At 38.1% G+C, this 17,952-nt stretch overlaps 1 non-coding gene across 1 annotated transcript; it reads right to left on the bottom strand.

Moving 5' to 3' along the window:
- Positions 1–15,481: 15,481 nt before the first annotated feature.
- Positions 15,482–15,585, bottom strand: LOC122280224. The gene has a single exon (XR_006229809.1). It is a non-coding gene; the product is annotated as a small nucleolar RNA R71 (small nucleolar RNA).
- Between the last annotated feature and the right edge of the window lie 2,367 nt (positions 15,586–17,952).

Genomic DNA, 17,952 nt, shown 5'->3' with positions numbered 1-17,952 from the left:
ATTATATTTCTTCTAAGTTAAGAACCACAAGGAGTTTACACAACACCATTTGGCTAGGGAAGGAGCTCAAGGAGGTGAGAACCATTTCCTTCACTTATACACACACACGACCAAGATGGAAGATTTTCATTCCCATATGATTTCTACTCCTTTCTTCACACAGACACACACACTTTCACTTGGGTAACTAGGGTTTTCTCTTCAAGAAAGAATGAATCCTAAATGCCTATGGCTTTTGGAGGACAGAAACACAAGTGGAAGGGATTAGGGTTTCAATTCTTGCTTTTAAAAAAAAAAAAATCTAAGCTAGGGTTTCATCCTTAGAAAGAAGAAGGAACCCAAATACCCTTGGCTATTCAAGTGTAGAAAACACAAGTTTTAGAGAAGTTTAAGTTTCGGTTTTCTTTTGAGGAAAAACTAGGGTTTGAACTTTCTAGGAGTTTCGGCCCCTAGGGTTTTGTTTTGAGAAAAATATTTAAAAAAGCACTCTACATTCGCACTCACTCATATTTTCAGAACTTAGGGTTTTTGTGTATGAGTTTCTAATAAGACTATGCTATATTTTCAGATTTTGCTACTTTAAATCGTTGGATTTTTGTAAGTATACACTCAACTTGCTCTTGGTTAATACTTGTATATATTTGTGCAGATCCTTTTAGTGTTGTTGTTATTTTGGATTGTTATTCTTGTTTGCTTGTTTGAATAGTCTTACTTGAACTTGGAATAAGAATATGGAATGATTAATGCAACTCAATTTATGATGAAAAATGGTGATAAAATGTTATCATGTTTCAGTTTTGAGGAAAATGACATTTAGGTTTCAAAGTTCTTGATTATTTTGTTTTACCATGCCTTGAATGATTTAGATTGTGTATAAATGCTACGATTTCATGTCTTGTTTTACTATATCATGAATTCTAAGTATCTTGGATGAAGATTGAAGCATGTTTAAGTGATGAACTTTCAAGATTTTGAGAATGCATGTTTTGGCCAAGGCTTGTTTTCATGGTTTCGTGTATGCAATTTAATATCTCATGTATTTTATGTTAACATGATATGAATCAAGTGTGTTATGCATGGTTATTTCATGCACGACATTTTATGTGTCTTATGTCAAATGTAAGAGTGTATGTCTTAAGTCTTATGTCACATGCATTTGGAAAAAGTGATTTTCAAAGAATGAAAAGTAGTGATTCTAAAGGATAAATTTTATCACGGCCCCAAATGTTAGGACAGGGAAGTGTCCTTGTGGAACTCCTCTATCTACTCTGGAGTGCTTAAGAGTGGAGTTGTAACCCCTGGGTCGACAAAGGACCGTCGGCTTGCCTCAAATGGATTCTTTTTAAAGGATGTCGGAGCAAGGTAGCATCTAAAGCTAGTGGGTGCCATAACTAAGACAAGTAACTCGACAAAGTGTTGTCGTGTTACTATGATATGAACATGTTTAAGACGTATTAACCACGGTGTACCGACTATTGGTGGTGCTATAACTAGCAGGAACACGCGGTGCATAGGGGAGCCGTGATGTGTCCACAAGAATGAGGACACGTGCCTATATGTTATGCTTTGGATCACATGATGTGAATCATGTGATATGTTATGATAAGCTCTGGATCACGTGATTAAGCAAGATAAGAATAAGGACAAAAGTTATGTTTCTGAAAAGTCAAAGAATTCTGTTACATGTCTTTGAAAAAGGTCAAGTGCATAAGTCAAGTTTTCAGTCATGTCATGTGTCAAGTACATGTCCATGCATTGCATGATATACCTCTTGTATGCTTGTCATTAACTTTGGTATGTTGTGTGATTACTTACTGAGATTTTTTGAAATCTCATTGTTGTATTTTTACCACTATCATTCATTTCCCTAGAATAGTAGAAGTAGTTTCAAGTGCCCCTGATAACCTAGAAGCATGAACCTAGACGGTACCTTAATAGAAGATGAATACACCATTTTGGAATATATACAATATGCATTAGTTGTGTTGGAATATACCATTCCCTTTCTTAATGAGTTCTTGAGGGGTCTTCATGACCCTAATTTTGGTGTTCTATGTTTGGATCCTTTATGGATTATGAAGTTTTCTTGGAATCTAAATCAAGTAACTCAACTTTTCGAGGAAGCTAGAGCTGTTTATGTGGATGGAATGAGGCTCATTATGGAGTTAGGACTTCCATCACCAGAAATGCAGAAGACGATAGAAGCTAGCTTGATTTTGTCTCCTGATGGATCCCTGATAGTGGGACAACTGCATAACGAGAACCTAGCGAGGTTTAGGTGGCCTACCCATTTCTAAGGGGGGGGGGGGAGAGAGAGAGAGAGAGAGAGAGAGAGAGAGAGAGAGAGAGAGAAAACTTTTGGTCCCATGTTTTGGGAACTTGCTACTCCAATTATGTTTTGAGGTTCTCTTATTATGGAATGATGGTATTTTGGGACAAGTTTGGGGATTAAAGTTTTTTTTGTACCATGTGTTTGGCAATTGCCTACAGCATTGCTTAGATTTCTCTTTACCCTTTTTAATTAATTTTTTATGTACGATTATTGCATCTGAGGAACATCTAGTAGCATGCATATTATCTGTCATGTACGAGAGGTATGTAACCATGTGTTGCATGTCCCAACGTCTCAGTCTCCACCAAATCCCAAGTAGGGGTTGGGTGCACCATAGAAGGATTGGGAGAGGCAACACACCACCTAGACTGTGCCCTTTGAGTTTCCAATGCAATCCCATCCAAGAGAAGTGGAAGAGCCATTTTTCCAAGTGGCATGCATGCAAGGACCCTTGGCATTTTAAGAAGGGGATTTGAGGCACTATATAAAGGCTTAATTGAAAATTTAGAGGGTCTTTTGCTGAAAGTTTCACTTGTTGCTCCGAAGGATTTCAGCATACACTAGTTCTCTCTAAACACAACATTTTCTCTTCACTTTCTTGTCACTTTCTCGCCACCCATATACTACCATTTCACTTCTTCTAAGTCAAGAACCAAAAGGAGAATACCCTACACCATTTGGCTAAGGAAGGAGCTCATGGAGGTGAGAACCATTTTCTTTCTCTTGCACGCACACACACGGGGCCAAGAGGGAAGTTTCTCCTTCCCATTCGGTTTCTACTCTTTTCTTCACAACCACACACTTTCATTTGGGTAACTAGGGTTTTCTCTTCAAGAAAGAATGAACCCTAGATGCCTATGAGTTTTGGATGAGAAACACAAAGTGGAAGGGATTAGGGTTTCGATTTTTGCTTGAAAAATGGAAGCTCGGGTTTTATCCTTAGAGAGAAGAAGGAACCCGAATACCTTTAGCACTTTAAATGTAGAAAACACAAGTTTTAGAGAAGCTTAAGTTTCAGTTTTTACTTGGAGGAAAAACTAGGGTTTGAACTTTTAAGGAGTTTTTGCCCCTATGGTTTTGTTTCATGAAAAAGATTTCAAAAGCACCCTACACTCACACTCACTCATATTTTCAGAACTTAGGGTTTTTGTATATGAGTTTCTAATAAGACTATGCTATATTTTCAGATTTTTGCTCCTTTAAATCGTTGGATTTTTGTAAGTATACACTCAACTTGTTCTTGGTTGATACTTGCATATATTTGTGTAGATTCTCTTAGTGTTATTGTTATTTTGATTGTTATTCTTGTTTGCTTGCTTGAATACTCTTATATGAACTTGGAATTTGAATATAGAATGATTAATGCAACTCAGTTTAGGATGAGAAATGGTGATAAAATGTTATACATGATTCAGTTTTGAGGAAGAAGACATTGAGGTTTTAAAGTTCTTGATGATTCGGTTTTACCAAGCCTTGAATGATTCGGATTTGTGTATAAATGTTATGATTTCATGTCTTGGTTTACTATATCATGAATTCTAAGTATCTTGAATGAAGTTTGAAGCATGTTTAAGTGATGAACTTTAATGATATTGAAAATGCATGTTTCGGCCAAGGCTTGTTTTCATGGTTCCATGTATGCAATTTGATATCTTATGTGTTTTATGTTAACATGCCAGGAATCAAATGTATTATGCATGGTTATTTCATGCACGGAATTTCATGTATCATTTGTCACATGCATTTGGGAAAAGTGATTTCAAAGGAAAATGTTTTCAAAAACAGAAAGTGTTTTTGAAATAAAGTAATGATTTTTAAAAGAAAGGTTTTATCATGATCCTAAATGCTAGGATGGGGAAGGGTTCTAGTGGAACTCCTCTGTCCATTCTGGAGTGATTAAGAATGGAGTGGTAAACCCTAGGTTGACAAAGAACCATCGACATGCCTCGATGGAGTCTTTTTAAAAGATGCTGGAGCGAGGTAGCACCTAACGCTTGTGGGTGCCATGATTAGAGCAAGTAACTTGATGAAGTACTATCTTGTTATTATGATATGAATATATTTAAGACATATTCACCACGATGTATGAACTGTTGGTGGTGTGGTAACTAGCAGGAACAACATGTGCATAGAAAAATTATGATGTGTCCAAAAGAATGAGGCCACGTGCCTATATGATATGCTCTGGATCATGTGATATGATATGATATGCTTTGGATCACATGATTAAGAAAGATAAAAATAAGGACGAAAGTATGTTTTTTGAAAATTCAAAAAACTCTGTTACATGTCTTTTGAAAAAGTCAAGTTTTCAGTCATGTCATGTGTCAAGTACATGTCCATGCATTACATGATATACTCTTGTATGCCTGTGATTAACTTTGGTATATTGTGTGATTACTTATTAAGATTTCTTGAAATCTCACTATTGCATTTTTCACTGTCATTCCTTTCCTGGAATAGTAGAAGTTGTTACAAGAGTAGAAGAGAATGACAATAGAGGAAGAGGATGGCACCCCCTTCTCCAGAGAGGATTGTGCCAAAGATGAACATTAGTATACCCAAGCCTACAATTTTGGAGCACTTGGAGGCCATTGATGAGGAGATCTCTAAGATTCTCCAGTTTATTGAGGAGTTTCAACGTATCAATAATAGGGATAAGGACTACGACCTAGAGAAGCGGGTGAAGGATGAACTACTTTGAGAAAGAAAGAAAGAAAGAAAAGAGAGAGAGAGAGAGAGAGAGAGAGAGAGAGAGAGAGAGAGAGAGAGAGAGAGAGAGAGAGAGAGAGTTTTGGTCCCATGTTTTGGGAATTTGCTACTCTGATTATGTTTTGACACTCTCTTATTATGAACGATGGTATTTTGGGACAAGTTTGGGGATTAAAGTTCTTTTTTGTACCTTGTGTTTTGCAATTGCCTACGGCATTGCTTAGATTTGTCATGACCTTTTTATTGTTTTATTCTGAACGTTTATTGCATAGTGCTAGAATATCTAGAAGTGTGCATGTAACAGCCTGCTATAAATTCAATGGTTGAATTTCTATTGGCTTTAGAAATCTCGTGAAAATCCCATAAGTTTTTATGAATCAACTGATCGCATAAGTTTTAGTCTATCAACATAGTCAATGTTATCACTCACTATGGTGTCAGAAATATGATTTTTATTATTTGAGTTGGTTAGAAGTGTCAGAATGTATTATGATCTGTGCCATTAGACTCAGTTGATTATATTATGATTTTATGGTACAATAACTCATTTTCATATTTTCAGACGAAATACATGTTCAGAACTGTGAATTTATTTTTAAGGATACTTTGGGGTCGAGTTTTGATAAACGAATTTCACTGTAGATATCAATATTTAGAACTTTTCAGTACTTAGTTTATTATACACTTTTTTGGAGTGAATAGTAATCTCGATAAGCCCACCAAGTGCAGTGTTTTTAAAATCATAGTGTGGAATGTTCAAATTAGGTTAGAGAAGTTTTATTTGGACACTTAGTAAAATCCTAGCCACACATGATAAATAGAATTAGAAGCTCAGCACTATGAGGAACATTTGTTGGATTTGAAAGAATCAATGTGTGAGATCTTGCCACCTCAACAAAAACTCTATTCCATCCAACCAATCATATTGTGCCAAACCAAAGAGGATTTATACCTTAGTAAAACCCTATATGGTTGGAATCCAATTGAGAACCTAAAAGTATGGTTGAAACTGAAATCCTAAACGGTTTTATCCAAATCCTAAAGTTGACCACAAAATCCTAACTGAATCGGTTTCTAACATTGTGTTTAATTTCTTGACTAAATTTCTTCCACATGCTATTAATCTTTCAAATTTATGTTAGAACATAATTATCCATCCTTTCAAACCTTAGATATTTGATTGGGCCAAGAAAAATTAGTTTTGGGCATTATAGCAACCAAAACCCTCTTAAAATCCCAAATTGAGGCCCATTTGGTTTAGACCCATTAAGGCCCACAAGGTTGGCCTCATGATTGAGCTGAAATATTGCATATTTTATATATTTAAAACCAATATATTTTAATTGTTTTGTGACATTATTATTGGTTTTAAATAGAAAAATGATTAATAGGTATAAATTTGAGTTGTGATTTAAATAGGTTAATATCAAGATTTATACTTAAAGTCATAACCTCTGATTTAATTGAGAGATATTTCTTCACATGAGCAATGTTTTTCTTTGATATTATATTTTTACTTTTTAATTTATTTTTGGTTTTCTATTTTTTTGGTCTATTGTTTCTTTTCCTTATTTTTATTCTTCCTTTGATTTTATAATTTCAGACTGTTTGTAGATAAAATACATGCAATTTTAGCACATGACCGGCTTGATTTTGGACAAGAAACCAAAGGAAAAACACATGCGCATAGTTTAGTGGGACCCACTCATTATTTTAGGGAAGCACAAGCACACACGGCAATTGCATTTCAACCATCATGCAGTGAGCTTTCCAACAAGAAAAGCTGGGGATGGATTTACGGCATGTCATGTAGCATATTTTGGACAGATTAGAGAAGTGATTTACGGAGATGGGTTTGAAAAAAGAAAAAGAAAGTTGCTTTGGTGGACATTGAACGTGAAAGTCGTAGGAGGGGGGCTAAAAGTCGTAAGAGCAGGTTTTGAAAAAAAAAAACAAAAGAAAAGTCTTACGGATTATTCTTTTTTGAAAAGGAGTGGTACTTCATTGATCAATACGCCGTAGCACGAGATACATCACAAAGGACAGAAGCTTTGACCACAAAAGGGCCATCTTCTAGCCAAATTTTTTCACAAGAGTCTTTTATAGCTTCCTTAGCTGCAGAGTGGGCAGCTTGGTTAGCTGATCTATATACAAAAGATAGCCTCCAATTTGCATGAGCCACCATCCATAGTTGAAGGTCCTCAGTTTCTTGGCCATGCCACGAGTTATCTACCTCTTTGGAATTGATTGCATCGATGACAACTTTGGCATCCCCCTCAAAAACAACTTGATGCATACCCATCTCAAGACACATGTGCATAGCCCTTTGCAAAGCTGCTCTTTCTACTTGTGCAGCTGAGAAGACCAGCCCTTTAGGAGCTGTTAAGCATGCTTGGATCTTACCTTCACTGTCTCTCATAATGATGTCCATCCCCATCCTATTTAAGGACTTGTCAAAAGCTGCATCGACATTAACTTTGAAAAAAGGCCACTCAGGAGGCTGCCAAGCTTGGTTCGATGTTGCTACAGCTATTCTTCCTTCAGGTCTACTGCTATTCTGCTGTTTAATCTCCCTATGCATGTCAATCTCAGTTTGAGCCCTTGCTATAATAGATTCTGGGCTACTGAACAAGTCTTTCAAAATGAAGCCATTTCTTCTACCCCATATATGATAGCAGATGACTGCGGCCAACTGTAATTCTTCACTATTTAAACTGTTTGTCATCTCTTCCCACAGCTTCAAAAAATCAGGGAAAAAACTATTCCATTTTTTGAGCTTACTACTATCACTTTCCCACACATCCCTTGCTGCTAGGCAAGCCCAAAGGGTATGTAAAGAAGTTTCGGCCTCCCTCTTACAAATGGGGCAGAGATTGCATTCCACAATGTTCCTTCTGTATAAGTTGCCTTTTGTTGGAAGGATGTCTGAGAGGCTTTTCAAGATTAGTATTTTAACTTTGCCCGGGACCTCAAGTTGCCATAGCTCCTTCCATGTCCCTTTGTTCATCCCACCAGAAGATGATTCAGCTAACCTTCTACTAGCCAGCTTTGTATCCATAAAATAGGCACTTTTGATAGAAAAGGTGCCCTTATCAGTCCCCACCCATATCCTTTTATCTCTAGCCCCTGTACTACTAATATGAATAGAACATATGGACTCTTTTTCCTCTTCACTGAAGATAGTACTTATCAGGTTTACCTTCCAAGTCCTAGAGTCTTCATCAATTAAGGCTTCCACTTTGCTATCTGGGTCAAGAGAGTTAACATGGGTCTGAATTTGAAAAGTTACTGGTTTAGGCACCCATTTGTCCTTCCATATTTTTATGCTCCTCCCATTTCCCACTCTCCAAACTAGCCCCTCCTTTACTAGTCCTATACTGGTCCAGAGGCTCCTCGAAATGTATGATGGTGACCCTTTTAACTCAGCCTCCATTACATCACAATGCTGAAAATATTTCTGTTTGTATACCCTTGAGACTAGGGATAGGGGTTCCTTTACCATTCTCCATATTTGCTTGGCTAAGAGTGCTCTGTTAAAGCTGTTGAGATCCCTGAAACCTAAACCTCCTTGATTCTTCACTTCCCCCATTTGTTTCTAGGATTTCCAGTGTATGCCCTTCCCTCCCTCTTTATGCTTCCACCAGAAACTGGCCATCATTGCTTCAATCTCTTTAAGAATTTTTCCAGGCATCTTGAAGACACTCATAGAGTATGCAGGTATAGCTTGCAGCACACTTTTAATTAGAATTTCCTTTCCAGCCATTGATAGAAACTTTGATTTCCAGTTGTTTATCCTCTTCCATATCTTCTCTTTTAGGCTACTGAAGGTGTTGTATTTAGATCTTCCCACTAGGGTAGGAAGCCCAAGATATCTATTGTAATTATTACACCTTACTCCATTAATCTGCTGCATACTATTGTAATTATTGTACTATAGATCTTCATCAATAATTACAATAGATCTAAATACAATCTATTGTAATTATTACACCTTGTAATTGTATCTATTGTAATTTTTCACAAGATCTATTGTATTTAGATCTTCCCACTAGGCTTACGGATTATTCTAGATCTTGGACTTCAGTGGGCTTAAAGATAGGAAGATACACTTTTTCGTTGGGGACAGGACCGAACGAAGAAAGCTTACGGAGAGAAAAAAGGAAAAAGAAAAAAAGGCTTATGGAGAAGAGGTTCAGTTTTTCGTTTGAGGGGTTTCTTTGGAGAAAAAGATAAGAGGCTGGCCATGGGATGGGGTGAGCTTACGGAGGGTAAGAAAAAAATAATAGAGCTGGGGAGAATGAAGTTGAGGGACTTGAGGAGACTTGCTCTGTTTTTAGTGGGAGAAAATAGAGGAGTGAACTTTTCGAAAAAGGAGTAGCTGTCCGTTTAGATATATACTGCTGTTTATTTCTTTTCATCTTGCAAGCTGGACTTTCAATTTTGTTTTGAGAGAAAAGAAGCAGAGTAGGACTAACAGTACATGAAACGGAAGAGGACTTCACATTTTAACGTTAATCTGAGAGGATGAAAAAGAAAAGAACGGAGGAGGAGCTTCAGACTGGAGTTTCTCGGCAGGACTAAAAATACAGGTAAAAAGAAAGCTTACAAAAAGAAAGGAGAGGAGAGGAGGTTTGAGTGAAAAGTTAGTGTTTTTCAGTGGACTCAGACTAAAAGAAGGACGTTTACATTTAGAAGGAAAGGCTAAAAGACGTGAAAAGAGGAGGAAAGCTGGTGAGCATTTTCCCTTAAAAAGGGAGACATTGAAACGGTAAAAAGATGGCAGGAAGTGTGGGAGAGTTGGCTTCCTTTCTAGTTGGATGATCTGTTCTGGCTTGGTGACAATGGATGTAGAGATGAGAGATTCAATTTTCGGCTGGGTCTGACTTATGGAAGCTTGGATAGGAGCTGGTTGTTGAGGCTTCTGATTTTATTTTCTTGGTGAGAGGAAAAACGTAGCATGGGGTGATAGAAGTTGGTATGCTGCACTTGGAAGCTCTGAGTTTTCTTGACGCTGCACTTCAAGGAAATGGACTAGAGGGAGTTGTGGACGTTTGAAATTGGACGCTAGCAGACAGAAGTGTTATTTTTTTCACTTGGAAACGGAACTAGGGAGTTCTTTGGGCTTTATCTTCTCTTCACTTTTACTCTCTTATAATTATTTTTCAGTGATATTTTGTATTTTATTTTAGTTTCATTATGAAGAATATTATTGTGATTTCCTTGACTCATTTAATAAACATGGTTGGGTAAATCTTTTGTACTATGGTTAGATGTGATGCCCCCCAATCCCCACGTACGGACACGGGAAAATCGAGACATCCAAATGGTGACATCACGGGTCACCACCTTATCGCCAAGTGCCAAGTGTGTGTATAAGCAACAAAAGTGCACTAAGAAACACGCAGCGGATAGCAAAGTCATATAACTAAGTACCAGAATTTTTTCTTGTTTAATACAAAGCCGTTCAAATCATATATAACAAAATATTACAAAACCACAAATATAGTTTCAAACCCAACAACAAGGCATAAACTTCAACTCAATACTCTGGCAGAGCCGCATCGTCGGGCTCAGCCTCCTCCTCCTCCTCGATCTCTGCATCAAAATCTACGGTACCAAAAATGGTGCCACATGTAAGTAAGATCCAAACCCACTAGATAAAAGCATATTAAAACTCAAACAATATGCATGAAAGAATGCCAGTGCACAAAACCCATAAAACCATATTTTTCCACGCACGCCAAAAAACCCATTTGGCCCAAAAACATAACTTTTAAAACCAGTCCTCGCCATTATTCCAGATAATGGCCCAAATCAACAAACCACCATTTTTCTAGAAAATGGATCACATAGCCTCAACACAACCTCGCCATTTTTCCAGAAAATGGCCCGTATCCGAAAACCATAAAACTGATCCAATTATTGCATGCACCATGATCTCTCCTAGGGATCATCTACACATTTTGGCTCCTGTGCCACACCGTAGGTAACGTCTACACGTGCGACACCTAAACAAGCAATGTCCAGTACTCGCGCCCAATGCGTTCCTGGACCAGGCCATCTTCTAGTCCCCGCCACTCTAGGGACCACAGAGTCGACACAACAGCATTACCGTATCGTGCGATCCAGTCGTCACCCAGTGACAACTCAGGGAATGTCACTCAGTATTATCTACTCCCGAATAAACAAAGGAGCTCCACCGAGATAATACCCCATCCTGGCTTGGGGTCGTGATACACACGCACCCGAAAATCTATTTACACATAAAAATCAGAATTTCTCAATTTAAATAAAATGCACATGAATGTTCCATGTAAATGCAACCTCAAGGCACAAAACAACCAACCAATCACAAATCAACAAACCAAACAACTCCGTCCTCAATCCATCCGACCCCCGAACTTCTCGGACTCAGTCCAAAATCAACCAATCAATCCAATAATTTATTGTAAGAGAAAAATATATTTAAATCTAAAAGTAGAGTTTGGAAAATACTTACAGCACTATAAAGTATTTTTCAAAAGCTTACAATGTCACAAACGGCGGAAGAAAAGTAATGTAACAGTGTATTTTACCCTGTGGCCGTGGGTAATAAATTACCCACTTTCGAACGGGGACAAACCAAGACACCAAATTGATAGGGAATGGCCTTGAGATGTTTATAAAGCTAAAGGAAGTGAGCTTTAGCCGTGAGTGGCGGTGGAAACGGCGGTGGAAGCGAAAAAAAATCCAAATCGGAGTTGAGCTCGTGGGAGCTACTCCGGCAACAGATCGGGACTGAAATTGGGTGGGTTAGGACGGCAAGAGGTGGTGAAGGGATGGTGGCCAGAGGTGGAGCGACGGCGCTGGAATCGACAAAAAACCGTGCAGAAAGAAGGGGCTGTAGGGGGTGATCGAGGCCCAAATGGGGCTGGAAATTGGTGGGGGTTTTCACCGGCCAGAGGGGGACCAAACGGTGGGGGTGGTGTCAGCCACGTCGGCCTGTGGCGGCGGGTCTGGGTGAAGAGGTTGGTCGGCAACGGGGAGAGGGAAAGAGGGGTGCAGCGCACAGGGAGGAAGGAGGAAAAAGAAGAAGAAAATAAAAAGAAAGAAAGAAGAAAAGAAGAAAATGAAAAAGGTAATAGGAAAAAGAAAAAAGAAAAAAGAGAAAAGAAATGAAATGAGGTCCAACCCTCACTTCCGGAATCCAAAAACTGATCCGCCGAAAACGATTTTAAAAATATAAAACGATTAAAATAAATTAAACACCACATCAAAGAAAATAAAACCAATTTAAAATATAATAATTTAAAATAAAAGAACTAATATATTAATTAAATTAAAAACACTTCTTCAGTGAAAATACACGTAAAAACGGGGTATCACATTAGAGGTGAAGTTTAATGATTTAAATATTATTTTCGGATCAACGTAAAATTTATTTTGTGAGCTTGATAAGTCAATCCTGTGAATTCGACCCTGTTAGGTACTACAATACCTATATATTTGTAGGTAAAATTGCACTAAATTTTTGGTTCACTAGTTTGAGTCAAATTTAGGCGCAACAAGTTTTTGGCGCCGTTGCTGGGGATTGCAACGTGTGATAAGATATTTTTTTTAAAGAAAAGTTAAAAAGAAATAGTAATCTTTTGCTAACTTGTATTTTTTTTTGTAGGTACAATTTTTTGTTATTTTGACGGGAAAAGGGATCAAGTAACATTGTCTTTATATTCATATCATTTGATAATCTCATTCCATTTTTTTTTCTTGCTTGTTTTGTATTTAGTATTTAGAATAGAATACTTTAGGTGGTGCATGCATTAATTAATTTTGAGACCTATCCATACCTTTTAGTTTTTAAATGTTCTTGGCCTCTATGATGAATGATTTGGTGGCAACGTAATCAAACTGGTAGATTGAGAAAAGAGGAAATTGTTTTAAAAGAATTGGTTGATAGGTTGTGATACCCCGTTTTTACGTGTATTTTCATTGAAGGAATATTTTAATTTAATTAATGTATTGGTTCTTTTATTTTAAATTATTATATTTTAATTGGTTTTATTTTAGTTTGAAGTGGTGTTTAATTTATTTTAGTCGTTTTATAGTTTTTATATTTGTTTTCATCGGATCAGTTTTTGGACTCCGGAGGTGAGGACTGGACCTCATTTTCTTTCTCCATCTTTTCTTTTCTCTTTTTCTTTTTTCCTTTTTTTCCTTTTTCCTTTTCCTTTCCTTCTTTTCTTCTTTCTTTCTTTTCTTCTTCTTCTTTTCCTCTCTCCCATCGTCGTCCTGTCCATAGCCCAGACCCGCCGCTCGTCGGCGACGTGGCCAGCACCGCCCACCCAGAAAAATCCCCCACTGGCCGGCGCACCACCCCACCAAAACCCAGCACCTCCCGTGTCGTCGTTAACCCCCTAGAGCCCATCTAAGCCGTGGCATTTTTGGCACCGTCGCTCCACCTCTGCCCACCATCTTTTCACCACTTCATCCCCTACCCCTTGTCGTCCTAACCCACCCATTTCTGGCCCCGATCCATTGCCGGAGCAGCTCCCACAAGCTCAACTCCGATCTGTCCCTTTTTGCACTTCCATCGCCACCACGGCCAAAACTCACTACCTTTAGCTTCATAAACATCTCTAGGCCATTCCCTATCAATTTCAAGTCTTGGTTTGTCCCCGTTCGAAAGTGGATAACTTACAACCCACGACGACAGTGTAAAATACACTGTTACGTTGCTTTTTCTCCATCGTTTGCAATGTCATGATCCTTCAAAAAATACCTTATAGCACTGTAAGTATTTTCTAAACTTCATTTTAGATTTAAATGTATTTTTTCTCTTACAATAAATTATCTGACTGGTTGGTTAATTCCGAACTGAGTCCGAGGAGTCGGGGGTCGGATGGATTGAGGACGGAGTTGCTTGGTTTTGTTGGAATTGTGTTTGGTTGGTTAATTTGTATCTTGAGGTGTGCATTACGTGGTACATTCATGTGCATTTTATTTATTTGAGAAAAATGGTGTTATTTGTGTAAATGGACTTTCGGGCGCGTGTGTATCACGACCCCAAGTCGGGATGGGGTATTATCTCGATGGAGCTCCTCTGGTCACTCAGGAGTAGATAATACTAAGTGACATACCCTGGGTTGTCGCTGGGCGACAACCAGATCCCACGATACGTTAATGTTGTCGTGTCGACTCCGTGGTCCCTAGAGTGGCAGGGACTAGAGGATGGCCTGGTCCAGGTACGCGCCGGGCGCGAGCATTGGGCATCGCTCGTTTAGATGTCACATGCGTAGTCATTAACTGCAGTGTGGCACAGGAGCCAAAGTGTGCGGGTGATCCCTAGGGGAGTCATGGTGCATGCAATATTGGATTGGGTATTTGGATTTTGGATATGGGCCATTTTCTGGGAAAATGGCGAGGTTATGTTTCAGGCTATGTGATCCATTTTTTGGGAAAATGGTGGTATATCGATTTGGGCCATTATCTGGGATAATGGCAAGGACTGGTTTAATGGGATTTTGGCGTGCGTGGAAAAATGTGTTTTATGGGACATGTGCATTTGGTATTCTTTCATGCATATTGTTTGAGTTTAATATGTTTTTATCTTGTGGCGTTTGGATCTTACTTACCTGCGGCACCATTTTGGTACCGTAGATTTTGATGCAGAGATCAAGGAGGAGGAGGAGGCTGAGCCCGAGGAGGCGACTCTGCCGGAGTATTGATTTGGAGTTTATGCCTTGTAGTTTGGTTTGAAACAATATTTGTGGCTTGTAATATTTTATTATGTATGTTTTGAACGGGTTTGTATTAAACATAGAAAAAATTATGGTATTTAGTTATATGACTTTGTTTATCCACTGCGTGTTTTCTTGTGTACATTTGTTGCTTATACACACACTTGGCACTTGGCGATAGGGTGGTGACCCGTGTTGTCATCATCCCGATGTCTCGATTTTCCCGTGTCCGTACGTGGGATTTGGGGGGGCGTCACATAGGTTGTCTGGTGATTCCAAAAATTCTCATTCTAATACTAGGGCTGACAATCATAGTGTTCATGACGAACTCGAAAATGAGGAGGCACAAAATAACCCACCAATGAGAACATTGCACAAGTATTTGCAGCCAACAATGACAAGTACTCCATCTTGCATGATTTTTCCTACGAATATGGGGAATTTTGATTTAAAACCGGGAGTAATTCAATTACTTCCTAAGTTTTATGGCTTAGACTCAGAAAGTCCTTATTTGAATTTGAAAGAATTTGAAGAGGTTTGTGCAACTTTACAAACCCAAACTGTCAATAATGATGTTGTTAGATTAAAGTTGTTTCCACTCTCTTTGAAAGAAAAAGCTAAGAATTGGCAAAATTCCTTGAGACTAAGATCTATTGGCGCATGGCAAGAAATACAAAGAGAATTTCTAAAAAAGGTTTTTCCTACTCGCAGGACCAACACTATTCACAGAAACATTATGAATTTTTCTCAAAAAGAAAATGAAATATTTTTTCAGTGTTGGGAGCGTTTTAAAGAATTATTGCTAACTTGCCCACACCATGGCTATCAGACTTGGCGCACCATTAGTTTTTTCTATGAAGGCTTAACATCTCAAATGTGCCAATTTGTAGAAATTATGTGTACTGGTGAATTTTTAAATAAAGATCTTGATGATGCTTGGGACTATTTTCACCAATTGGCTGAAAATGCCCAATCTTGGGATAACACAGGTCGTTCTGATCGGTTAAATAAGCCCAAACTCAATGCCATATCTCAAGAGGGTATGTATGTCCTTAAAGAAAATGATGATGTGAATGCTAGGATAACAATTTTGACAAGAAAAGTCGAGGCCATGGAACTTAGAAAGGTAAATTTGGCTAAAGCCATTGAAAAAAAAGAAGAGAATTGTTGCATATGTGAGACTAGTGGACACCTAACTCAGGATTGTCCAACAATCCCCGCTTTTAAAGAGGTGTTGCACGAACAAGAAAATGCCATGAATTCTTATAGAAGACCATTTTCTTCCCCTTATTCGGAAACATATAATCCTAGATGGAGAAATCATCCCAAATTTAGTTGGAGGAACGAGTCCAATTCTAATCAAAATCCTCAAGGACCTTCTTCTTCTACACCTTATGTGCCTCCAGATAAGAAAACCCTTGAGAAGACATTACAAAATTTTATGCAGGGGCAAGCCAATATTAACACTCAGACAATGCAGACCATTAATGAGATGAGAAGTTCCATTAGTGACTTGACCTCCGCATTGCACGCTTAGGAAAAGGGTAAGTTTCCAGCTCAACCTCAGCCGAATCCAAAAGGGAAATTTGAGGTAAGAAATTCAAATTCTTCTAATTTAAAATTTGAACATGCCAAGTCCATCACCACTTTACGCAATGGAAAAACAATTGATAAGAGTACTTCAATGAAAGTTGATGAGACCAACAATTCTTTAAATTCCAAGAGTGATGGTAAACTTGACAAGGTCGAGCTAGATATGCCTACGAAAGCCCCAATACCTGCCCCATTTCCCCAAAGGTTGCAACATTCCCAATACCTGCCCCATTTCCCCAAAGGTTGCAACATTCTCACAAATTGGTTCAAACAAGTAAAAATTAACATTCATTTGTTGGATGCAATTAAACAGATTCCATCGTACGCTAAATTTTTTAAAGATCTGTGAACAGTGAAGCGTACGATGAAAGTACAAAAGAAGGCTTTCCTCCAATTAAACAGAACAGGTAAGTGCCATCTTTCAGAACAATTCTCCTCCAAAGTATAAAGACTCGGGTTGTCCAACAATTTCCTGTGTGATTGAAAATTTTAAAATTGAAAAAGCCTTAATTAACCTTGGAGCTAGTGTTAACCTCCTGCTCTACTCGGTAAATGAGCAATTGGGTCTGGGTAAACTTAAACCCACCAAGGTAACACTCCAACTTGCTGAACGTTCAATAAAAATACTGAGAGGGATAGTCGAGGATGTGTTAGTACAAGTAGGCAAATTTTATTTCCCAGTGGATTTTATTATTTTGGAGACAGAACCTGTCTTCGATATTTGCACTCAAATTCCTATAATTTTGGGTAGGTCATTCCTTGCAACCTTGAATGCTTTAATAAATTGTAGGAGTGGCGTGATGATAATTTCTTTTGGTAACATGACTTTGGAGTTGAATATTTTCATTATTTGTAAACAACCTGGCGATGATGATGATGTGCATAAAGTAAGTTTGATCCAAACTCTTGTTCAAAATAAATTTGATTTGTCAATTCTTTTTGACCCTCTTAAGGCTTTTTTGGTTCATGGTAAAAATTTTGATGATGATTTTGTGCTTGCATCTATGAATTTTTTGCTAGAATCTACTCCTCCTATAATGGACACTGATAAATGGAGGACACGTTTTGAGGAATTGCCACCTCATGATGTTGTGTCCCTCCCCTCAAGTGTGTAAACATCTCATGAACCCCAACATGAAAGAGGTTGTCAGAACAGAGGTATTAAAACTTCTGGATATAGGGATCATTTACCCTATTTCTGACAGCAAATGGGTTAGTCCTATGCTGATGGTACCTAAGAAATCTAGTGTGACTGTAGTTAAGAATGCTGATAATGAATTGATCCCAACTAGAGTTACTATTGGTTGGCCTATGTGCATTGACTACAAAAAACTAAATTATGACACCAGCAAGGATCATTTTCCCCTACCATTCATGGATCAAATCATTGAACGTATAGCGGGCCATACATTTTATTGCTTCCTAGATGGTTATTCTGGATATAACTAAATTGAGATTGCTTCTGAGGATCAAGAAAAGACCACTTTTACATGTCCATTTGGTACCTTTGCATATCGAAAGGTGGCCATTCGGACTTTGTAATGCTCCTGCTATATTTCAAAGATGCATGATAAGCATATTCAGTGACATGGCAGAGAG

This window comes from Carya illinoinensis, chromosome 10 (assembly GCF_018687715.1).
Source record: "Carya illinoinensis cultivar Pawnee chromosome 10, C.illinoinensisPawnee_v1, whole genome shotgun sequence".
NCBI classification, from domain to species: domain Eukaryota; kingdom Viridiplantae; phylum Streptophyta; class Magnoliopsida; order Fagales; family Juglandaceae; genus Carya; species Carya illinoinensis.
The sequence above is the reverse complement of the archived record's forward strand: the minus strand, read 5'-3'. Positions and strand labels throughout refer to the sequence as shown.